The 25,711-nt window shown below is 43.8% G+C and overlaps 1 protein-coding gene across 3 annotated transcripts in view; it reads right to left on the reverse strand.

Annotated features, from left to right (window-relative positions):
- The window catches only part of TSNARE1 (t-SNARE domain containing 1), a 1,291,163-nt gene that overhangs the window by 990,866 nt on the left and 274,586 nt on the right, over nucleotides 1-25,711 (reverse strand). For 2 of the 3 annotated variants that reach the window (XM_086966282.1, XM_086966281.1), the window contains exon 4: nucleotides 13,081-13,146. The exons of the other annotated variant lie outside the window; for it this stretch is intronic. The gene's annotated coding sequence lies outside the window, so the exon portion shown is untranslated. The remainder of the gene's footprint in view (nucleotides 1-13,080; nucleotides 13,147-25,711) is intronic. 3 annotated transcript variants of the gene reach the window in all.

Raw genomic sequence — 25,711 nt, forward strand, 5'->3', positions numbered from 1 at the left:
GTTCACTGACATGTAACAATGGGCACGCCCCTTTGAGAGACCCCCAGTTTTTTCATCCCACTTAAAGCCCTAGCCAGGTCGTTATTAAGATAACTGTTTATCTAAATGGAGATATGCTAAAAATCTGGAATGGATCCGGCCCTCCAGGACTGACTTTGGAAAACCCTAGTGTAGGAGATCCTCCTGCCAAGTTATGCACTCCCAGATCACTAGTCTGGTTCCAGCCCATAGGGCTTCACTTGCAGTCTCGGTTTTGTATACTCCACTCAATCCCCACGTGTTTCTGTTTCAAGGCACACAGGCCCTCTACACTGGTATCAATGTTTTGAGTCAAGTCTACCAGATGCATCTATATAAAGTACCCCAAAGGTGCTTATGTGTGTAACAAGGGTATGTCAAAAGCGACAGAGCAACTTTTCGGCCACAAAGACAATACCCAGTGCAGTAAGGTTTGCTTGTGCTGGCTGCTCAACATATTTTCTGCAGGTGGCCTTCTAGCCTTACTGGTAAGTATACATCTCAGGATTTTGGGTTATCATGATGGTACTAATTCAAAGCTACTCTTACTGGCTTAACAAGAATTCCAAACTTGGTGAGCTCTGATAGCATTAGGATTCTTGACGCATGTGCCAAAAAAGGAGCATTGATCAAGATATTAACAAGAAAACCTTTTTCCAACCAACAGAGTAAGTGAAACTTACAAATTAAGCCAAAAATCTGATTGCAAGAACTCTTGATTGCAAGAGGCGGTGATGGACGAGCTCTCCTGAAAAGTGGAATTTAGAAAGGAAAAAAAGAAAAATCTGGTGTGCAAATAAATGGTGGTTTCCGTATACTAACGAGCAAAAACAGTTTGTGTCCTGGAAGCTAGATGCTGCTCCCAGGGCTGCTGAAGCAGCTAAGCCACTAAATTAGGTTTCCTTCAACAACTACTTTAGCATTTTTGTTTGGCTGCCTTTACCCTATGGGAACAGAACAGATTTCTGTAGTTGGGTCCTTCTGACTTGCTTCTAAAGAAAAATTCAGAATGGTGACATCCCAGACAGCAGGATCTAGGATTACCGAACTAACAATTTTGCTGCGATAAACTGGAAGCCCCAGAAAAAGTGTATTCACCCGGTGGTTCTCTTCCAACAGGCAAAACTTTTTTTTACCCCTTGCTGGGTGTAATGTCCAATAGGAGACAGTGAATAGACACTGAAAACTGCACAATGGATAATAGGGCCACCACCACTACCGAGATTCTGTAGTGTCACAGGTAATTCATGAGCACCGAGGAGCACAGATCCAGAGGACAGCAGGTTGAAGCCATGGTGAAACAGCAGGAATGAAAATAGAAATGGTCACCAAGATTGTATCTATTGGTAAGGTATGACCCTGTGACTGAACACTGCGGTCCAAGACATGCAAGTCTTGCGACCTACTATGATATGATAACATTGCTACACACTCAAAACACCATACAACATCTATAACTGAAGGACATGTAGGCATGCATGCTCAGTCACAAGACAGCTAGGGCAGGGAACCCACTGGCTTTCTTCGACAAAGTTTCATGGTCAATCCTACGTCTACATATTTAAGTCCCAAGCAAAGCAAAAATGGAAAGTTTAACTGTACATCACCTTAACTCAAAACTCCAATGACCAGACTCCAACACAAAATTAAGGGGTGTGTGCAGTAGCCTGTGCGACGCCCAAAAAACTAAATTCCCTTTTCCTTTCTTTGTAGTTGGGAAGAGGTTCGTTCTTCCAGGCCCTTTCTTGTTAAAACATAAATAACGATGGTATAAGAATCTACTGGTAAATAAAATAGGCAAACATCACATTCCTGCGCATTTGTTGTTTGGTTTTTAACCATGAAGTAATGTTTGAAATTGACTGTGTACATTTGATAACCTGTCTTGACTCAATTCCATACTAAATCTACCCTTTTTTAACAAGAACGGTCCTGGAAGAACGAACCTCTTCCCAACTACAAAGAAAGGAAAAGGGAATTTTGTATTTTTGTCTTTGTACACCCATCCCTTTTCCAAAAGAAGGGTACCTCCCATATCACTTTCAGTATCCTGTGGGACCCCATTTCCTGTATGTCTGAGCTGGTGTTTGGACTGCTGAGAATAAATGATGGGAGAGAATGTTGGTGTGTGAAGTGGAAGCTAGGAAAGAGAGGATGGAGGGAGGATGGCGTCCTCACATGACCTACCTGTTGCTGTAACGTAAGGGAATAACATCAAATAAAGAGCTTACTTCCTATCAGATTAGCTCCAGATTTTGCATGAAGGCCTTGCCCGCTAACTTCAGCAAAGGTGAATCAAAATATACTCAACCACTACATATTTGATTTCATTAAATGGGGGTAGCCTATCTCCAAACCACTCATAGCGCTGGTAATGTGGGTGAAACAGCCAGGGATCGCGTGAGCTGGAACAGAAATGCTTGCTATCATCTGTACGTAGAAGGTGAGCCTTGATGGCTCCTCTTTGTTCAGTAAAACAATTAGGTTGAATAATCAGAAGTAGACAGTAGGACAACTTCGCTCCAAACTTATAGAGCTCTCAAGAATAAAATAGGATACGGCCTCGCATTGAGTGAAGAGCTGAGGCAGTTCATTAAGATGGAACCACCTCAGTTGAGTCTCACCCAAATCTATAATGGGAGTAGAAACTGGGCTACAGTCATCCAGTGGAATGGCACATTTTCTGATTATGCATGATTAGGTTTGACGTTGATTACAGACACTGGCAACCTTACTTAACGGAAATTAAAGGGATGAGTGGGTGTGCTTAATTTGAGCCGGTGGTTTCCGGTCGGCCCAGCACTTAAGATAGTCTGACACATGGGGCACTGTTTGTCTAATTTAGAGATGAGCACACCAACAGTTGTTTATTACTTAAATATACATTAACAATGACTAATGCCTGCAGCCCAAGCTACTGTTCTAGCTTTGGGGGTCTGGAATAGTCAGAATTGTCACATTTGTGGGACTGTGATGGTTGGTAGTTGTATTGGTACGGTCAATGACAGTGCTATCAAGGACAATGGCTAATGCAAGTTCCAATAGGCTCCTGACGAGGGCCCTGGCACTAATTTGATTACAAATTAAGCACTGGAGGGTGTCTAATAACCTTTCTCTCAACTAAGCATGATTAGGAGATGTAGTTCTCGTAATAATATTTTTTATGGACGCTGAACAATATATAGATTTCTTTTTGAATCTCAAATAATAGTTGGGAGGTGTTCTGTATTGTATCTTTTATGATAAAGGCTACTATTGAACGTTCTCCATTAGTTGCCCTACTGGGCTACGTCCTCCCATTACCAAAGGGGGCCCGAGCATTGCATCACTGCGGGCTAACAGCCAGTTCCCCTACACTGGGAAGCGCTCTCCTGCCCCATAACCAAACAATGGATAAGAGACCTGATCGATTAGGACACCTCCAGTGACATATATGCCTCGCTTCAACCCCCTGCCTCTAGGCCCAAAAATATCTGTCAACCTCTGAAAACATACCTGCAAGGTTTCCCAATTGAGAATGGCACCCCTCACTCTGGTTTAGATAACTCTCAGGACGACAGATAGATGGCCTTGCCAGGCTGTGACTGTGCACTATTGGAACAGAAAGTGGAGGAGGCATAAGATTGTCTACTTTTACATCGCCTTAGTGGACGTAGAAGCAGTACTTGCAATTCCACTTGATATAAGTAACAAACTGGGGTTATATGCTGGATTATATAATAGACTGCAACTATCAGAGACAAATTGAATGGACATGAAAACAGTGACATTACTTAGATTAGCTGAATATGTAGAAAAGCACTGCATTTGTTATATTAATGAGACTAGTTTAGTTACTGGTGTTGAATATGTAATGTTATATGCTGTACACTGTGAAACTAATAACTTTTTTTATTAAAGCTAAAAAAAAAAAGAAGTGGGGAAAGACCGAAAAGAGAGAAATTAAATGATGCATGGACAAATAGCCTGCTAGTGGTGCTACCTCTGCAACAGTGGTGGCATCTCTCCACCCAACCCGAGACGGCCGACCAAACAGTCATGGGCACCTAGAGAGTTCCACCAGTCCTCTACATGCGCTGCCCAGCCTAGCCCCGCTCCAAACCCACCCCACACCACTGCCTCAGCACATAAAAATAAAAAGAGAACATCCTCACTTTATCATTTTATTTTTCCTTTATTGCAGAGCTGAAAGGCAGTAGGGCAACACTCTTCCGCCTTAGCGAAGGAGCCGCCCCTACTCTGCAGTCAGACTTGTGTCAATTTCTTCAAACCACAAGGGCAGGGCTCTCCAAACTGGTCCTGGAGGGCCGGATCCATGCCAGATTTTTAAAATTACTACATGTATCTCAATGGGGATAGCCAAAAAATCTGGCATGGATCCGGCCCTCCAGGACCGGTTTGGAGACCCCTGCACAAGGGTATTGTTATAATTGTTCAGTTTGTGTAATTTGAATTCCAACACAACAAAATAACAAATTAAATCATTCTATAGTAAGCAACTTCTGGAGTTTGATTTTCCCGTCTTTGTAATGGAACTTTGTGAATTTTGTTGTAGATGTTGAAAACACCGCCTTGAGATAAAAAAACTAAGGAAATAAGCTGGATATGGTGCCCTTTTCACATCTGAAATATAAACTAAGAACTAGGAGTGATCAGATTCCACTTAACGCTGCTACAAGAGAAGGTCATTCACATTCTCTTGTAGCTGCTGTTGATATATTTAACTTTTTAGTGATTATTTTTCTCAATACCAGAACGTAATGGTTCACCTTTAAAATAAATTGGGCTTTGGTGATTTTGTTTGTTGTGTAAAGTCAGTGCATTCTTTCCGGCGACACAATCCAAGGCTCATGTTTGTTACTATTTAGGAGTTTTTTCTTAGTGGCATCAACCAGTTTCAGCACAGAATATTGAAAAGGCGCTAGATGTAAATCTATAGCCACGATAAGCAGGCTCTAAATATCGATCAGCTACTATGAACACTCCTGAAGGGCACAAGTAGAAGTTAGTGATTTATTCCATAATAAAAAGAGGATGCTTCCTTAAGAGCCCTCAATACAATTAGCTTCCGATGGATACTTCTAACTGCAAAGTACTCAAACAAGATGCCCAGTTGCCAGACTGGATACAGAGAATTCTTTCAGCAATGCTCCTACAGGTAGGTGCGCTGTATGGCTCCACGGTGGCACCAAGCCACCCCATAAGTGACAGAGCAGGACCACATATAAGCCCCACCCATGAATGCTTGTGTCAATTGCTTACATTGTTCTGCTTCCACACCCTCAGCCGTTGAGTGCAGAACAAACTGCGACAGAGACAGATTCCTAATTTAGAATCTATTTTCAATGTAAGGAAGAGCTAGGTAGAGTATCCTACAAAAACGTCTTCTTATGATCGATACTACTAACCACAGAATCCTGATCATTATGATAGTTAGGATAGATACAATAGCAGCTTGTCCAAAAGGAGGAGGGGCTGAAAAGTAGAGCAAAAAGTCCATTAGAACAGAGAGGGTGACGTGGCCTTTCCACTTGAAACAAGGCAGTCAATTCCTCAACATATGCACCAAACCCACATAGAAACCAGGCAGATGTCTAGAACAGATAGCCCTCGTACCATAGGCATCATACAGATGTAAAAGCTCAGAGTTCGTTTATGGTCTAGTTGATGAAACCTTTCCTCCTCTATCGAGGAGTGAGGTAGGGCAAAACAAATGCTAGCAGAGTAATTGATTGGCCAATGTGGAAGGGAGTCACCAGGTTTGATTTAAAGGTCGCCCTGGTCCTCAATACCAGATTGTCTGGAAAGGAAGAGGTGTCAGGTGGTTGCACCTAGCGCATCAGAAATGTACTCACAGGACGTGCGGACATAACCTGAATGAGGAAGACAGTTTTCAGCGTGAAGAGTCATAAGGAACCGCTGTACATATCCACAAGGGGCTTCAAAGCGAAATGTCAAGACAAAGTTCAGGTCATAATGAGGCAACACAAACGGTTTGAGGGAAAAACATGTCAAACATTTTATAAAACGTATCACTACTGGCAACTTAAAGATGGTTGGTCAGGCAAATACGGAAATATCAAAGGGACAATGAATAATCATTCACTGTGCCCACTGCAAGACCTTGCTAGGCTAATGAAAGAACAAACCAAAGAGCATTGGAATGGGTGGCTTGTAAGGTGTCAGAGTGTTGAGAACCACACCAAACAACAATTTTTTCCAGCTCCCAGCATAATTCAACTTTCAGGAAGAGCTCCCTGCCTCTACGATGACATCAATCACTTTGGTTAGCAAGTCAAACACATTTGGCTTGGAGGTGTAGGCTGTGGAGACTGTGGTGCAGGACCCTGCCCTACTACTGAGAGAGCAGGTCCTCATGTAATAGAAACCTGATCGGAGGACAAATACTGAGGCTCAGGAGCTCTGGGTGACTCTTTCTCTTGGTCCCGTCCAGGCAATGAGAATGTCTTGGGCTTGATCTGCATTGATCTTTCTCAGATCCCAAAGTAGAAGTGACAGGAGTGGAAAAGTGTACAAGAGGCCATCCTTCCATTCCAGCTAGAATGCATCTCCTAAGGAGCATCATGGAGGAAATGCCAATACCAGAATTGTTGATACTGCAGGTTCAATGGTGCCAAACAGATACAAGGCAGGGAATGCTCCACTGCTTAAAGACTCACTTCCCCACCTCAGGATGAAGACAGACTAAACTGCAAGACAACATCTGCTCAGTTAATCCACTCTGGCTTTCACGGACCCTGCTTGGGGGTTGGCGATCAAGAAGATCTTTTGATGGCCCAGCCACCTCTAGAGGCACATGGCCTCCTGACATGGGAAGTAGGACTCACTCTGTTCTGCTTGTTGCCGTATCACATAGCAGTGGTGTTGCCCATGAGGAACTGCACCTGCCTCCCTATAATGGATGGGGTAGGAAGGGTCAGACTGATTATCCAAAGCTCCACAAGTCAGTTGGCTCTCCACTGGAAACCAGTTGCATCTGGTCTCCACCTCTCTCAGATGCCACCTCAACCCAGCAGTGATGTCTGCCATCACCAAGAACTCTGGTTGGGAGCTGCCATGGGTCATGTTGGTATCTACCAGCCACTGCTGCAGATCTCCGCTGCCTCATTGAGGTTCTGAAAGGAGTCAGAGAGGAAGCCCTAGTGCTGGGCCTACTGCGACCTGAATTCAAATGCAAGGCCTGCATGTGTCACCTAGCATTCAGGATGAGCAGGGTACTCAAGACCAGTAGGCCAAGAAGTGTCAGAGTTAGACTCACCAAAACTCAAGCCTGTTCCCGAAACATCCGGACCATATCCTAAATATTCTGGACTCCCGCAGCGGAGGAAAGGCTTCGAACATCACCATGTCTAGAATCGCCACAATCAATGGAATAATCTGTATGGGGCTCAGCTAGGACTCCTACTCATTGATGGTAAAGGCCGCCGATGTCAGGACATCTTCAGGAGGTGGTCTACAACTAACTGCAGCGAGTCAGCCGTTATCAACAAGTCTACAAGGTACGGGAGTTAAAAGTACCCAAGACCTCTAAGTATGGGCAGCAACCATTAATAAAACGTCAACACTTTTGCGAATACCTGAGGGTCAGAGTCAGGGCTGTATGAAAGCACAATAAACCAAAACTGTTCCTGGCCTCCCTTGAACCGCATGACAACCCCTGTGGGACTGCAGCATGGGTATATGGAAATGGGTGCCCTGCAAGCCTAAGGACGCCATCCAAAGCAGACAGAAGCCAAGCCAGAGAGCATTTTTTAATCTATCCTTCTCAAAAAGGTGTTCAGTGGGAGGAAGTTAGAATAGTAGGTGTGGGTTCCCCATCCTCCTCCAGAATGAGGAAATATCGCAAATAGCATCTTTGCCCTTTCTCAGAGTCTGGCACACTTTCGATGGCATCTCTGAACAAAATGTTGACTTCCTGCATCAGGATTGCAGAGTGCTGCTCAGAGTCGCTTCAGTGTGGGAGGAATGTGGGTTGGTGAGAAGAGAAAGCGTATAGCCCTTTTGAAGAACATGTAGGACCCACCTTTCGGATGGGGGTGGAACTGGGCAGAAATGCCATATTATGCCTCCAGGGACTGCAAGATAAAGTGGCTTGGCAGTAGCAGGGCTGAATTTGAGGATTGCTGGAAGAATTCTCCAGATTCAGTCCAGCTCCTGGGGAAATTGCAAAGGTGAGGAATCTGCGGATAGTAGAGTACCCACCAGAAAAAGCTTTACGAAAGTTAAGTAACTTGTTCATTAGCATTAATAGGCTGTGGTGTGAAAAATTATTCAGAAAGATGAAAGGTCATTAGTCCAGAAGCATACAAGGCTGATTGTCTATCACTGGCCAGTAAGAATGAACTGCGTGCAGTCACCACACACTGGAATTCACACCAATGAAATAGTGATTCCTTTGGATATACAAGTCTTTCCTCCGAATACATAATGCTGTACATATTATGCTGTCTAGAGCAGCAATACTCGCATTAGATTTAGTTAATTGTGTCAAAGGTTCCAAGGCTGTATCCAGAATAGCATCCATGGAATGCGGAGATTGACTCAGCCAATCAGAAGGCTCAAAGATAATCAGCTTTTCTATTGATGCCTGCCTTCCATGCAAGCTCAGAAAAACATGTAAGGCACGAACATGAAGCACGCATGAACAGCTGAAATAGTTTAGTGTGGAGTATGGGGGTTGGGTAGAGCGATGTCTCATGGCCCACATGCCACCAGGCCTTTGGCCCAAGTACATAACTGGAGGGTAAAGTACTACTCTGGTCAGAGGCCACATTTATTGAAATGCCGAGACCTAGGCAGCAATCCCAACGCCCTCAATGCAGTCCATACCTACTAGCAAGGATAGTCAGCTAGAGTACTCGTATATTGAAACACCTTATTGCAGGAAGGACAGACAGTCCCTTGTGGGTGCATAAAGGACTTTGGACCGGGTCAATAAAATCATATACCTGTTACAAGACCTGGGGCTCAAAACCACATGCCAGAAAGGGAAATTGTAGGTTAGGGTCCAGGTGTGTATAAATTAATGCTACATGAAAGGCGAGATCTTTGTGGGAATAAGTAGATTTAAATTTGTGTAGTAAATCCTTACAGTCATTAATAAAGGGGGGTGTTAAATACCTTTCAAAAGCACACGTGATAATCCCACAGGCCTATTAGGCTATATACTGTTTGCTGAGCACGAGACGGACACTGCAGTTTGGACCCGCGTCACACTTGTACCAGGCTTATGGCACTTGGAGAGAAAACGGGCAAATGCATGACTCCGAAGGACAGAAACACATTTCCGTTAACACAGGTCCCTCGGCTCACCAAGCTGGATGCACATGCACGTCTATTTTTAGATGTTTTTTGACTCTTGACGATGGTTGGCCTACGTGGTGTCTGTACTCAAGGAGCCATTGCTTGCTCTTTTCTCTCCATTGATGTCATGGATTGACGGGCCATATCCAAGGTTTCGAAAATAGTTTTGTAGACTGACGCCATTTTGGTAAGTATTCTAGGCTCTGATGAACAGCACTCGATTCGTTGAACTCAGAGAATCAGAAGACAATAAGCCCTTAAAAGTCTGCTCAGGTGCTAAATAAAGAAAACATTTTGCCACGAAATATGGCACATTGATGTTCTAGATGGCGAAAATAAACTAAGTGCAGGTTAATTACATTCAAATTAAAAGAGTATTTATTAGCAATTGTTTCACAACAACTATTAATCATGCAGCATCTGGTATAATAAACACACATTGGCAAAGCCAATAGGTCTTGCCTAGGCAAGGCCGCATTTTGTTCCCCAAATATGCAACAGACAACCATTTCAAACTAGAAAAAAAGAAAAATGCAGCAATTCAAGAATGGTGTGTCTAAGTTTACAAAAAAATAAAAAAATTTAAACAATGATCCATCACAAAAAATAAATTAAAATAATAAAATGAAAACAGAGACAGTATTCTAGCCCTAGCTCTGAAGTGGACTACCTTTTAGGTGGATACATACCTGTGCACAAGCAGTACGCTGTCGCTCACAGACAGCCAATGGCTGAAGTGTGCTGACCGACCGCCCCATGCTACATGGTAAGGTGGGTAGAAACTTAAGGTGACCCGACACTTCAGCAAATGAATGAAAAGGGCTGACCAAAAGCCCCTGTGTGCGCATATGTATGTATTTTTTATTTATTTATTGGGGGGTGGGGGGGGGTGGAGGATACGAGGAATGTAAGTATTCTTAACCTATTTCCAGGTCTTACCTAAAAACTGGGATGCAGTTTAGCAACATTGAGAAACTTGTACAACTATCCAAAACCAGTCTATATCTAGAAGTGGCATGAAAAACCAAGAAGCTATTCAAATTAACTTTGAGTGTGGTACGGTTCAGTGAAATGTAAATAAAATGGCCTAGCGTCATTGGTGCACATTCAAGGTTGGCGTGTGTTCACTTGTGCAAATGGCAGACGTCTATTAAAGTTTAAGATTCAATATAATTTTATATTTGTACTGGAAGAAAGAATTTTCTATTGATGCTATGCTAAGTGAAAACGTTATTCTTGCATACGGTTTCATCTGACTTGACAAAACACCTATTAAAACACACCTACCCCTCCATCTTCATTCTATTGCACCTTGTGTCCAACTGAGAAAGCTTTGAAATAACTTGTCTACAATCTTCAATATCAATAAGCCTCAGGTTTAGAAGTTTCTAGAGATTTTACTGACACTTTTTTGCAGCAGAAAGAGGTCACTTCTGATGTTGGCCGTGCTCCATACAACAAACAAATCAAAGCACTATGCTTTAATCTCAGTATTAATGTTGTCTCCCCAACTTGATTGCATGGTGTGACCTAGCCAAATTCCTTGTTGTGACCAGTCTCCATTTCCATCTTTGGTCAAAATCGGTAGCACATGTATATCACAATATACAGGTAGAGTTCTATAAAGCAACAAATGAGTCGATGACAAGTGGACCATTTATTATATCATTTTTATGAGAGCAGGATAAAAAAATTAATTGTGTTAAAGGAGTTGGGCAGTTCATCACGCTGGTGCAATTCACGATCTGATGGCTTTTTGCAGGTAATCTTCACAAGTTGTCTAATGAGCTGATCTCACAGGTCAGTTTAGAACATGTAGGATGAGGAACAGGGAAACTCGGCCTACTCAAAAGTGCCATTGAACGTGATGATCCCGCGTCAGAACTGAAGGGATAGTGGAGGCAAGGAGTGATAATGTTTTGGTGATTATATGAGCCACGTAAAAAACGGATCATAGGAACTAGTGAGCTCATCTCGTTGGGTTATTAACTGAAGTAACGGACCAGTAAATATGCTAGAGCATGAAGACAATGACTGGGCTTTCATGTGGGGCAATTGAGATGACCATATTAGAGCAAGAATGAGCTGCTGTAATCGGGTCTTAATAGACTTGTAACAAGCTGCTCCTAAGGGGCAGTTGCAGAACAGATCACGGGGCAACGCGCTAAATGCACAAAACGAGCACAGAAGCAATTGAAAGAGAATTGCTGGCATGATGTGGATTCTGCTCTCTTACTTGTTCATACTGTATTTCTTGTACATATCTTTCGATGAACAAAATGTCATTCTTTGTCCCCCGCTGACGGTAACGTTTTTGTATTACAGTTAGGTAAACCAAGTACGGTAAATAATGATTAACCAGATCTCATCATGCCAACTTTTTAGCTTTCCAGCATGGGTTCTTTTTTTAATTTCTAATCACTGGGATACAGACTTGTGTAAATATCAACATCTGCTAGAAATTGCTATGTCCTTAGCCCCACTGTAATTTAGCGGATGAATGTACAAAAATAACCACCCTTGCTGCAGGAAACTTAATTCTTAAGTACGGAGGAGAGCAACAAATAATTACCTACAAATTAAACAATCTGGTTTGAGAAAGTGGGTCCATCTTCTGATTCTTCTTTTTGTGAACAGCATCTTTTTTTTGCAAACCGACCTACAAACTAATAAGTGTTCGCAAAACGCTGAATTGAAATTGAACAGAACAACATGCCTTATTATTATTAACTCCTTCGATCCTGATGACGGAACTGCTCCGTCATCAGCCACGGTAGCGCTGTGCTGATGACGGAGCGGTTCCGTCATGGCCCGCTCGCCGCGGCGCGCATTCCGCGCCTGCGCTGGGCATTCCATTGAGCGGGCGGGGCCATGACAGAACCGCTCCGTCATGAGCACAGCTCAACCGAGGCTGGTGACCGAACGGTTCAATCACCAGCATGGGCGCGCCGCGCGGCCGCCCCGCCCCGCCCCACCCCCTTAGCGCTGCGGCGGAATAGCCGCCGCAGCGAAGGTGTTAATTGGACAGCTCACAATTTGGTCCCCTCGACTATTGGGTACAGTCACGGGGATGTTGGCCAGCAAGTGTCAGCAGACTATGAGCTCAGTGTTAAAAAATCTAACCCTTTTTGTATTGGTTTTAAAGCTGCCACCAATTTCCTTAAAGGAAACGGAAATACAAAAATTAAAAAATTATTTCTTCATTTTTTAACAACTTCACCGAGAGGTGGTAGGGATAGCACGAGCCTACTCCCCCTGATGCTGCCACCATCAGCGGCAAGGGGAAGAAGGGGTCCAAACTGGCCCCTTTCCTTTGCGAATGAGTTACCACCCCAATTTGCTAGCACGCCATTTCCAAATTCCGATTCGGTATCATTTGCAAGCCCATTTTTTGGGAGTCAGCAATAAAACTTTACTGATTACTAAAATGGGTTTAGTACTTTCCAAATAACTTTTTTTGCACTTGGAAACACTCCAATTATGTGAACTGAAGTGTTTGTGATTGATAAAAGCTTTAGTTCAAAGCAGATTTCAGTGAAAAAACCTAGCCTTAACCCTGCTTGCTCTGCTTCAAGGGACAGGCTTCCCTCGTAAAGGGTGTGCAAAAAGTATTCTTTCTTCACCAAAATAAAACTAAAGATAACAAATAAAACACACAGAATTCCCAAACTAATTTAGTACAAAGCTACATTTAATGATTAAATATTATGATGACAAAAATCAATTACTCAGGTTCACCTGGTCAGTCGATGGATGAAGTCCCAACCTTACCAACAAATGCTGGTCAAGCTTGCATTTGGAGTCCTGAAAAAACATAAAAATGGTATGTATTTTTTAAAATGGTAATCTGAGAGAATCCATGTAACAAAACACCAGTCTATCGGCTTTAAAAAGTTATAATTAACACTCCATCCTTAAGGTCACGTTCACTTTAACATGTTTTTCACAGTAAATATGTCAGACAGCATCTTTTCACCATTATCAGCTCAGACTTATTGTGTTGGCCAGATGTTTTCTAGCAACACAAAGAGCCATAAAAGCTCTCTTTTCAGTAGAAGCTCAAAACTTCCGCCCAATCAAAGGCTGTAGGAAGGAAGAACTTCTCAAGAGCACTTCTTCTGCTGATCACAGACCGTCTAGACAGACCTAAAAAGAGTGCTTCAATTATTGATAACATTTCAGGAAACCTTTCTGGGGCATTAGTCTATGGATTTAAATATAAACAGGCATGCAGAAATTAACATTCTATTCATTACCTGACTCGAAGCCTCGGACGTCATGATGCCCCTTCCCCACCGTTAACAATGGCAATAAATAGATTATACTCATGCACATTTATAGGGTATTTTTCAAGGGCACTAGTCTGAGAAAAAGGCATTTTACAGAAACCAGGATTCATGGGGTTACGTTTGGGCAGTATGGTACAATAACACTGAAGAAACTGTGGTAAATAAGGGTGCAGTCTAGCCAGTAGTATAGATGAAACAGGGTGACGTTTATTCACAAGGGAGGAGTCTCAGGTTACAGGTGAAGTCCCACCGGGAGCAGCATCCTTGCTGCTCAGCCCAGGCGCTCCAACTGACATTCCCTGGGCCTGGCACACATCTGTATTCTAATTAGATCAGTCACTCTGGCTGAGCAGCAGGGGACACAACAACAAGGAGAGAATGCATGGCATAGAAATGAAGATACCACACAAACCTCACAACTATTAGGAGAGTTCTAGGACTCTAAAGAAATTGTTAGCTGCAATCTGCAAAGTGCTAAAAAAAAGTGCTTATCGTGTTAGTTTTGCCGCGTCTTTAGTAATAAACTTGAATTTGACCTTTGCACATTTGTAATACATATGTGAATGTGTGCATTATACAATTGCTGTAAAAAACGTGTTATTGTGCTACATTTATCTTCATTGCCATATAGAGACATACCATTTAGTGCTTTCATTGCACACAGTGCAGTGGTATAAACATCCATACTTCACATTTCATATTTCAGTGAATTAGGGAAAATATTAAATGGGCCGTGCACAGTATGAGCTTCATCATCATAATAACCCTCAAACCACTCTGCAGAGCTTTATCACTGATAGGGGTCACTAGGCTTTTAGGGCAAGAAAGGCCCAAATTATACAGCAGCAGCATCCAAATTATGCAAACAACGGCAAATTATGCCGTAAATTATTTAATAGTAACATGTTGATACATTGGAGCTTGAAGTACTTTTTCTGTGAAAATCTGCAAATTATGCTGCAAGTGCAGTAAATCCAAAATTATAAGGAAAACAACACAAAGAACTTTATATTTCCCCTGTTCATACTATTTGTCCATTCTTTTAACAAGAATCTATTCGTGAAAGGTCAACAAAAACTAAGCGTTTTAGTTCCAATCAAGGTCTCTTGTTCGCTCCAGATGGAACAGAACTACTTTAACAATCCCTCATCTACAGACAGAATACGTTTTCTAAAATTGCAAATGATATTTTTTCCTGAACTACTACTATTTTCAGCAAACATTTCCTTGTTTGAAGAATCATCTTTTTCATGCCAACTAACCAAAAAGAAACATATCACATAAAAAAATGGCATAATATACAACATACATATTCTTGTCCTGTATTGTCACCTCGGACTCTGGTTACATTTGCCATTATTTGGCATAACCTTTCCTGTACCACCCGCGTTGATAAGAGCCTCAGACATGCATAGCTTTCCGCAAAGAAACTGATATATTTGATGTTTGGCTAAATATTGTCTCTACCAATGAACTATATCGCTTAGTGCAGATAACGCAAGCAAAGAGGAAGAGATTATCCATTAAGGTTGGTATGAATATGAATATGAAAAGGTTGTACCTGGAAATTCACTGCATAGAAGGGGAAGGGGGGTGGGGGGGTGGGGGGGTGGTGGGAGGATGAGGAACAGGCAGTTCGTGTACACTTCCCTCGGTGCAGCACTAATATATTGATAGGCAGGCATCTAGACACATGGAAACCTGGGTGCACGTTTTCATTACCAGAAACATTCATTACTACATGTATGTTTGAAATGAATAAAGTACTTTGTTTTCAGCTGCTTCACATCTCGGTATTTTATTCCACACTTTCGGTGTGTGGCCGTTAAGAAGCACTTGTACGAGTAACAAATACAACCACTTAACACTCAAGCATGGTGGAAGTCCATGCCATTTTTTGATTTTGCGTTATCCAAGACCTTTTTTTATTTTTTATAAAATGCTAACACCTACTGTTATACAGGAGCCATCAGTCAGCTCTCTGATCCATTGGTCTGCTGTAGTGTCATGAAAATGTTTCTTTCGCTCAAAGGGGAATACGTAAGCGATTGGTTCTCTTATGAGCGAGTCATGGCATTCTGTCCAAGCACAATGTCACCCACAAAGACATAGTCCCCATTACTGCCAGGGACTGGTTAGCCAATGTGTTCATTGTTTTAGGGAAAAAAACAGAATTTTTTTTCTTTCTTTGCGGTTGTCCAGTAATTCTCCAGGCACTGCAACCTGTTCCACATTGCCGTTCACAGTGCATTGAATCATATATGAGCACTTGTAGCATCACCCATCTTTGAATAAGCAACCATCCTTGAGAAGGATTTCAAACCAATCGGGAATGGTCAACTATGCATGCATGGCCATTTCTGACTGTGTTTGACTTTTTATAGACCATTCAAAGATGGCTGCCCAGGCGAGTGCACGCATACACATCTGCATGCATTATCAATCATCTTTGAATAATTCTTACAAAAGTAAAAAAATTATTCCGAGATACTCCTATGTGCATGCATGCACATACGCATTCATGCACATATATAAACAGTAATTACAACAATTTCCAAGGGAGGGACAAATGCACGAATGGGAAATGAAGGAGCTAAGCACTGACCAAACAGAAGCAAGGAAATGTGAGTGACGAAGCCAACCAATGGGTGTGTTTAAGTCCCCTGTTAGTTAACAATATGTCTTGAAGCAATAGTGTATGCCCTGTCTTAGACCTAAAAAAAAGATTTTTTGTACCTTTTCTAAATTTTTCAATATACCTATCTGCCAGGAAGCACTAATAAAATTTTAACAAATATATATGTCTTGATTATTTTTTCTCATTTAAAATTTTAATTGCATACATATGGTAGTCATCACACCAATTTTCTAAGCCCATACCCATTAGCTTAGCCACTTCTTGTTCTTTCATGGTTTTAATGTTCCTTTGTGAAGTTGGAAACATCTCCAATGTACGTAGTAATGCCCCAGTTTCAGCAGTTATAGGTCTGCCACAATGCTTTTTAGCTTGGATGTGAATGTTATAACCATTACGAAAAATGTAGGAAAGTTTTCTTAAGATGTCTTAGTACAAGAGCATAATTATCTGCTGGTCTGAAAGCTCTTGATGGAAAATTAGTTAATTGCTGTGGGTGCAATTGAGAGGTGCTGATGAGTATAGCACCTGATACTTCTTTTACATGGTTGATTAGCAAAGAAGGGCGAATTCAGTGGTGCGTTATGGGGTCAGGGACTATGGCTGTAGAAGGAAAATGTGGGTACTTTTGAGGTTAAACGATGCCTATTTATGTTTAGTGTTGCAAATGAAGCTCCCTTTGCATGCTCATGGCGAAAGGTACAAAAGTCCATCTGGTTTGAAGGAGCTTGGAGGTAGGCGTTCGTCAGACCGAGCTACGCACGCGGAATCCTCAAGTGGTTTAGAAGTCCTCTTGTGTACGGTTCTGTGGCCATTACTCTTAAAAGTTTTTTTCACGTCAACCTTTCCAAGGGCTTTGACAGAACATTTAAAGCTCGTCTTCTTTATTGTTCCAATTATTTATGTTTGTTTGCTCGTTCTTGTCAAAAAACAAGAAACCGTCCAGGTGTGATAGATTGGCCGCCCAAACAGTTGGCCGTGGAGACATCTCATTTGTCATGTTCAGAACGCTCTGCGTCAGGCTTTTCATGTACTGTGCTGCGTTGCGAAGAAACCACCCCTCCTGTGGCTTGCAAGCCGCCATTTCCATTGTATGGCCACAGTAGGAACCCATTAACTGTGAAGGTGGGTTTGAAAATGCTCCATTTTATTTATATCTGAACAAGTAGTCTTCAGATAATTGAACTGTGAACATGGGGCAGAGTATTATGCCTCAGGTATTGTTCTTGTTTGGTTGTCCTATACGGAGCGCCAGAGCTTGTTGATTGCCCCAATTTCCACCCCAAATGCCAGGGATGTACTGATAGTGTTTGCATGCTTGTTAGGTTCCATAGAATCTTACATTCTTACGAATCACAGCACATACAAGGATAACCTTAAGTCAAAAAATGTATTGTTTTTGATTATTTAAAATCATTACAATTCACAATAGAAAAATGATCCTTAAAAAAATTCAAACAATTTATAATACATATTACATACAATTATCATCTAGTTCCCTTATCTATTACCGTGTGCTTATAATTATGGAATTCATTGGGAAGGTTTGTTTTATACAACGTTAAGTAGATGAGCAGAATGGTCCTTAAAAACTTTCAAGCTGGCCATCTTAATTAAGTCTTCCATTTTAGCCCTGTTATTAACATGTTTTCCAGCCTGGTTAAAATAATCTGTCAAGCATTGAGGTTACCATTTCCGACTTTACTTCTTTCCCCAAGTTCAGCTTGTCGTAGGAGAGATTGTACTTTTCTCATATATTTGCCCCTCCTATAAGCCAGCATGGGTGATGATCCCTCCAGCCATCAAATTACAGCTTGCCTACATGTACAAATGTTCAATTTATTAAAAATGTCCTTTAAAAGCCGTCTCCTTAAATCCATGATTGCCGGGCACACGCATAACAGGTGGGTTAGTGATTCTTTATGGTAACCGCATAGGCAACAATGAAGATCCATATAAACGCCTTTCCAAGATGATTTTAAGTCTTTTGAAAGGTATAGGCCCAGCCGATATTCTATATATCTCTTCTTTAGCATCATGCTAAAGTGACTTTCTAAGTATGCCTGGGGTTTTGTCAAGGAGTATGAATTCATCACTGTCCACACATGTCGGCGTTTGGAGATTGCTGATTTGTCTTCCAAAAAGGACTTCCATTTGGCAGCATTATTTGTTATTTTATCAAAGCCGGCTCTATCTAGCATGGTATCCCAAGTCGATTGGATTTCAAACTCCCTCAAAGATTTGATCAAATAAGCTCCCCAACCACTTAAAGTGGTTTGATTCAACAGATTTTCAATTTCTTTCCGACACAGGCTATCTAGTGAACCTTGTGCTGACAGGCGTATTTTATGGCACAGTTTCACAAAGTCTCTCATGCCCCAAAACTTCTGGTTCCGCAACCCAAATTCCATTCAAACCTGTGCCGGCGAGGCGGATTTTGGGAGGTTAAAAACCGCTTTGTACACCGTTGTTTGGAGATTGTTTAAAAACCCGGCCTCCTTGACACACCAGGTAACCAGAGCGTATGACAGAGTGGGTAGAGTTTGCGATGCCATCACCTTTAGAAGATGCTTATCATTTGGGCAATCCAATTTTTTATATAGTAACCTGTATGCATAGATCAAGGAATGTGTTTTCGCCTTTAGGTCCTATTTATGTTCTTTGTGGGTCTGTCCTCGCCCCAACCTTAGACCTAAATATTTATAGGATGCTTCCTCTTTTATTGGTGGTCCACATACAAGGATAGATTTTGAGTAGGGGTATTTATTAAAACTCCACACTCTAGCAGCTTCTTAGGACACAATATCGGACCTATAAAATGTCAAGCAGGCTATTATTTGACAACTAATGTTATGGCATCAAACTGCCCCCCATTCGACAGAAACTGCACCACATCCTCTACTTTGCTGCCCCTCAGATATTGCAAAACAAGCCTACCAGAAGAGGACAGAAATGGAAATTGATGTGGGACCCTACCTGCCATCCCATCATTCACGACTGTCAGAGGTATTTACTATGATCCAATTCAGCGGCAGACCTAATCTGGATCAAACAATGAATTGTCAGAGCTTGGCTGCTAATCCTCTGAGAAGCAGACAGGAGTGTCAGGGATGCAACCTGTTAACCACTATCAAGAGCTCCTATATAAATGTAATGGAATAAACTGACGTCTGTATCGCCATATGCTTACATAAAATATCATCTTGTTCTTTAGACATCTGAATCAATTAGAGAATGTACAGTTTTTAGGTCTGCAGTAAAAAAAGCCATAGCTATCTGACAGGACGATTGGCACAAACTAAAAATACATAAAATACACCATATTAAACAGCAGGAGGGGCTTAGAGTCAGCCCACTTCAGCTGTGGCTTGATGGACATGTCATTCCCTTTCAGGATCATGACACACAACAGTGGTTAGAGCTTAAGTCATTCGAAGTAACAGTATTTTGCCTCTAAGTCAAACGTCTATGGGAGAAAGGGTCAAGCTCCAGCAGAAAAAGTAGTCTCTTCACTCATCATCTTTTTATTTACCAAGTATCACTATGTAGCAGTACCAGGTTTGTCCTGCAGCCTCAACTTCTACAAGACCATGGTGACAGTGGAGCGGATCCTGGAGAGGCCAACTACCTCAAGACTGGGAAACTTTGGGAGTGGCTAAGATGGCAGCCAGGACAGTCATCTCTACAGAGGATCCCTACATGCCAAATCGGCAAGAATTCTGGGCCCGCTGATCCATCCAGCTGCACCAAGAGGGTGGTCACCCTCCCACACCTTCCTAACGACAATTGTCCCTGCCACGGCTCCTGCTGCTAGCAACCGGGCGCAAGAGGACGCAGACCAGTCCGCGGCCGCATGCGACTTGATGCGTAGCCGCACAATGGAACCGCAGAGGCAGAGTGGAGGGTTACCGCCTCCCGCGCATGCTGTTAATTGTACTGGGCGCTGCTCCTGCTGTTAGCCGCCAGACGCACAGATTCTGCCTGCATAAGGGGGGTTTCCTGGATTGGGGAAACTGGACTTGAGACGCAATGCAAATATGGTATAACCAAAACAAAAATATTCTTCCCTGGCTGAGGGGCTGCCACAAACCCAGGATGGGGCACAGGTGGACAGAGACAGCCCTCTGCGCCTCCCCGAGGCCTCCCTTAATAAACACTCCAACCAGTTTGAGGAGATTCTGCAGGCTATCCTGGATACCAAAAGAGCACTGGAATCCAAGATCTACACAGTGCCCCCGAAAGTTGAACTACTTCATGTAGACCACTGCAATCGTGTGGAACGGGTGGATGAAACGGAGTCAGCTCTGACTACGATGCACTCCACAGTGCAAGACTATATCACATCCCTGCAGAGGAGGAGGGAAGACGACAAGAATAGCTCTCTGCATAATAATATCTGATTCGTGGGATTCCCAGAGCACTCTGAGGGTCCCAACATGGGACTGTACCTCAAGCAATGGCTCAGGGAGGCAGTGTTGGCTGGTAGTGTGCTGAAATTCTTTTCCATCAAAGTACTAAGAACCTACTGAGATGGCCTCTTCAGTGAGGGGATGGCCCATGACTGGTGATTGCCTGTCCTCAATTATAGAGACAGGGACCTGATCCTACAGCCTTTCAGGATGAAGGGTCCCTGGCAGTTTGAGAACTGCAACATCACAGCGTACCTGGATTACACTGCTGAGGTACAACAACACCCACTTTCTACAAGCCCAAAAGCTCAAGTGTGCGCCTTGGGACTCAAATACGCTTTTCGGTTTCCTGCCCAACTCCGAATCATTGATGACGACAACATCCATTTCTTCACGACTCCAGAGGATGCCTGGACAAGAGCTTGAAGGAGAAATCGGTTTAAATCCAAGACTCCAAAGGTCGGCTAACCCCGCCGCCACAGCGATGTTGTTCCAGAAGACCTTGATCTAAATTGACATCCAAGCAGGTGGCCAAGGAACAAGCACAAGACGTGACGGGAGTGCTGCAACACGTCTGTAACCCCTTTGACGTCATGCGCTCCAAATGTGCCTCGGACACCAGCTTGGACACGGGTGGCACTATTGTCTTGACCAGCGAGGACCCCCACAGGCCATCACTGCCGCCCCGCCTGGCAGAGGACTTGTGAAGTTAAACAGTTGCTCCCCTGGGCGGTAAGCTGAATAACTGAATGCATGGACCAGCTGCTTTCTGATGCTGAGGGGCGGGGGATAGGGGGTTCAGAGGACTATCTACAGTTAGCCAAGGTCACCAGGCCACACGCTAGGTTGCTGCCCACGCGCCGGAATAGAGTAATGGACAGGAGGATTACACTTCATGTGCTTACCGCTTGTTTGATTACTGTATCATATTGTACCAGAGTAATGGGTATTGTCTCAGCCAGGAGCGGGGGTGGGATGTGTTACTGTTTGGGGATTGGAGTTACCTGCACACAATAAAATGACCTTCCGAAATGTTCCTTAAACTCATACACACATTGAGCTAGGAAGAGGGTGGTCCCCGCCCCGGAGCCTTGGTGCCCGGAAGGTGCTATCACCTCTTGCAAACTGCTGATCAATACACCACATGAGTATATCTAGCAAGATCTTAACCCCTCAGTGCAACTCACTGACCTGGAGTATGAGGAGTGTTGCTACACCGACCAAGTGCTACTGCATCCACACCTACCTTTAGCAATGACACACATGTGGCATATCTGAAAGGGATCCACCTGACACAGGCGGAACTTCAAAAGTTGTGCAGGAAAGGAGAGTTCGACTATATTGGCACTACAGTCTCAGGCCTATGCCTAGAGGATGCTCCTCTGGATAGCCGTGGGGGTCTCCTTTGTTCCAGACTCTCACAAGATCGACTCGGAAGGCAGATATGTTGTGGTGGAGGAACACCTGGATGGTAGACCTCTGGCACTGGTGGCTATCTATGCCCCCAATTTGGGCTACCCTGTTTTTTGGACAGGCTCACGCGGACTTTGTTGCACGACCACCAAACTCCTACCATACTAAATGTTGATAAATACTGTTTAATTCTCCACTCACCCACTCCTACCGCTTCCCAAGCAGCGGCTTGTCACAGAAGAACGAAGCATGTGCAGGCCTGGCTGACTTATCATGGGGAAAGGCGTGTGGCGTCAAACACCCAGAGAGTCACAATGTTCTCCTTCTATTCTCCCGCTCACTGTGTCCACACTCACCTAGATCTCTTTCTCTGCTGCTTGTCACTAGCTTCTCTGATTCACAATACTGAATACCTGGCGTGCACGCTTTCTGATCACTGCCTGCTACTGCTCTCATTGTGCTGGGGATGTGCTCGCCGCAGCATTTAGACGTAGAAATTGCAGACTGATTCACTCCTTGACCCCCAATTCCTGCAAGATGTAGCCGACCACCTAACACAATATTTTGAATACAATGCTGGCTTGGCGTCTACCGAGCGACCGAATAGGATGCTCATAAGATGGTGGTGTGAGGACACTGCATTGTGACTACATGGAGAGAGGCAGACAATGCACAGGGATGTAATAATTGAAGAACATTAACTGAGGCAGCTGGAAACTGATCAGCCACAAATTCTTAAAAAGATTGAACTTTTAATCCAGTTATGGAGGGAACACAGAGAACTAGAAACGTTCCTAAGGTGTCTCGATCACAATCATTCGCTCCGGAGACTTCATAGCGAAGGCGATCTATTAAAACCCAAGAAGATATTAGCTTTTATAGTTCTCTTTATAAGGCTAAGACAGGCCCCTTCAGCTCTGCCTTACACGATTACCTATGGGGTTTACTGCTGCCACGCCTAAATGCGCTGCAAAAGGCTGACCTAGATGCCCCATTCAATTGGAAGAGGTCTGTGTGGCTATCTCTCAAATTGCACATAGTAAAACAGCAGGCACTGAAGGCCTCCCCACCCCATATATTATACCACATAAGGCGCTACTTTAACACCAAAGCTCTTGGAGCTTTATAATGAGGCACGCAAGACTGGGAACCTTGCAGACACGCTTCGAGAAGCCTACATAGTGGTGCTCTTGAAACAGGACAGTGATGTTAGGCTTTACAGACCACTTTTACTGCTGAATCTCAATTCCAAGATTCTTGAGAAGGTTCTTGCGAATAGATTGCTCCCCTTACTCAGTACACTAGTACGTAAGGACCAAAAAGGTTTCTTGCCTGGCCTGAGTACCTTTCTCAATGTCTGCATGCTGCTACGACTTCCAAAGGCGGAATGGAGGACAACAGGCCAGTGCCGGTGTCGCTTGATATTATGAAAACCTTTGACACCGTGAGGTGGGATTACCTGTATGCAACACTGGAGGCAATGGAGGTGGGTCAGAGGTACTTAAGTTGGCTCAAAACCCTGTACTGGCAACCATGTGTAAGAGTCAATACAGGGCAGTTCATCTCTGGTAGGTTTGATATCTGTTGGTTTACTAGACAGTATTGCTCTCTGTTTCCGCTAACCTTTGGTCTGGCTTTAGAGCTGCTCGCCTTTCAACTACGAATACGGGCGGAGGGCTATATGCAGAGGACGCATTTATATACCTAACGGGCATAGAAACCTCACTATCATGATGATGACACTACTGGTTGATTTCTTTAAATTGTCTGGCCTCCAGGTGAATAGGGCTTAGTCCTACCTCTTCCCCCATTGCCCTTTGCCCCACTCCCGAGCCGGATGGGAGCATTGTACCCGGGGCATGTCTTCAGTGGCAATAAGAGACTTTCAAACACTTGGGCGGACGAATCTACCACTCAGATGCTGACCTAGTGGAGGGGAACTTATGTAAAGCTTTTAGCTCGGTGCACAGGTCGTTGCCGTTCTGGACATCTCTCCCCATGTCTCCGTTGACTCGAGCTGCCATATCAAAGATGCTGGTGCTACTGTGGCTTCTATATTTTTTTGCAGTCCTCCCACTTGTGCTCCCAGCGCAATTCTTCACAGAGCTTAAAGCACTACTGGTGGAACAAATATGGGGCAGGGTTCGACGTACAGTAGCCCTCTTCAAAACAGTACAGCCCTCTACAAGAGGGTAGCATGGGTTCACCCAATTTCAAGCTATATTTATTTTGCTGCTCAGCTGCAGTGGACCTTGAGGTGGCTCGGGACGGCTCCATGTCGCAAGAGGGTCGATGTTAGATGCCTCCGGGCTGGAACCTACATCTACACTTAGTTGTCAAACCCTGGATCCAATTTACCAGGAGATTCGTCCCAGATGAGGATGGCCAGATGCAGCTGGCAGAAATATGTTCAGGGCGAGATGCCACTCCCCCATATTTACCCCTAATACAGATATGGCAGATACGGACCCTCCGGGACATTATCAGACACATTGAGTGTGGCATGTTGGAAGGAATTGGGTGTGACAAATGTTGGGGAACTATATGTTGAGTGTGTGTTTCACCCCTACTCTGAGATCGGGGACACGTTCTACATACCAGTGGGCAAATATTTGACCTATGGCGCTATTCACTACGCACTTGTCTTATATTGGGGACAAAGTATAGGGAACCTACGGTCGAGATCCCGCTACATACAATGCTGTCATATGGAGGAACACACCACCTTATCACAGCCCTGCAGCGTACTGGGACACAGCCAGTAGCGGGATACCAAATCTAGAGAGCGGTGGGCACTGGTTCTTTGACCCCCCCACTAGTAGACAAGCTGTGGACTCAAGCCCTGGGGCAGGTTAAGAAAGTCTCTTGAAACCCCGCTTTCGCTTTACCCGATTTAACTACCTGCACCATGCATATCTTAAGCTTCGCTGCATATCACACGTTTCCCACTAACTCTGTGTGCCCTAGATGCAGGCTTCCTCCACATGGTGAAGGATTGTTCAATAGTGGATCGGGTTTGGGAGGAGGTTACGAGGATTACATCAGCCCTGGTCGATAGTGTGGTCTCAGCCACCCCTAAATCTTCCCTCCTAGGCATCCAACTCAGAGCTAAGGGTGACAAGTACCTCCACAGGTTTCTTGATCTGGTGTTAGTGTTGTATGGCATGGAAATTGCCAGTGGCACCAGACATGGCCGTCTGGCTTCGTACTATTTACAATGGGCAAATGCCGTGGCAGCAGTAATGACGGACGCCAGAGGGAGGGGAAAGGATGAATTTGAAATCACAACCTGGGAAATATGCATACATAAATTGGAGGCAAAAGTACTGGAGGTGAAGAATGGCGTTAAGCCCCCGTAGGTACACAGGCACACAAACACAGACGCTAGAACCGTAGAAGTGGTGAGAAGGACTGGCTCTTGGTATGGAGGAGTGCACTGGATGGCACTGTCACAACATATACCAGGGCTGGAATATCCAACCGAAATGAGTTGACTATAGTTAACTGCACGTTGTGGACCCTGTGGAGCCGGGGTAGTCTCACTGTACTAAATATATATGGTGCTGAGTGATACGTTATTCGGTTACTCTAATGTCAAGGGAAGTACGACGGCCATGTAGGGT

The sequence above is a fragment of the Lissotriton vulgaris genome, chromosome 4_1 (genome assembly GCF_964263255.1).
Source record: "Lissotriton vulgaris chromosome 4_1, aLisVul1.2, whole genome shotgun sequence".
NCBI lineage: Eukaryota > Metazoa > Chordata > Amphibia > Caudata > Salamandridae > Lissotriton > Lissotriton vulgaris.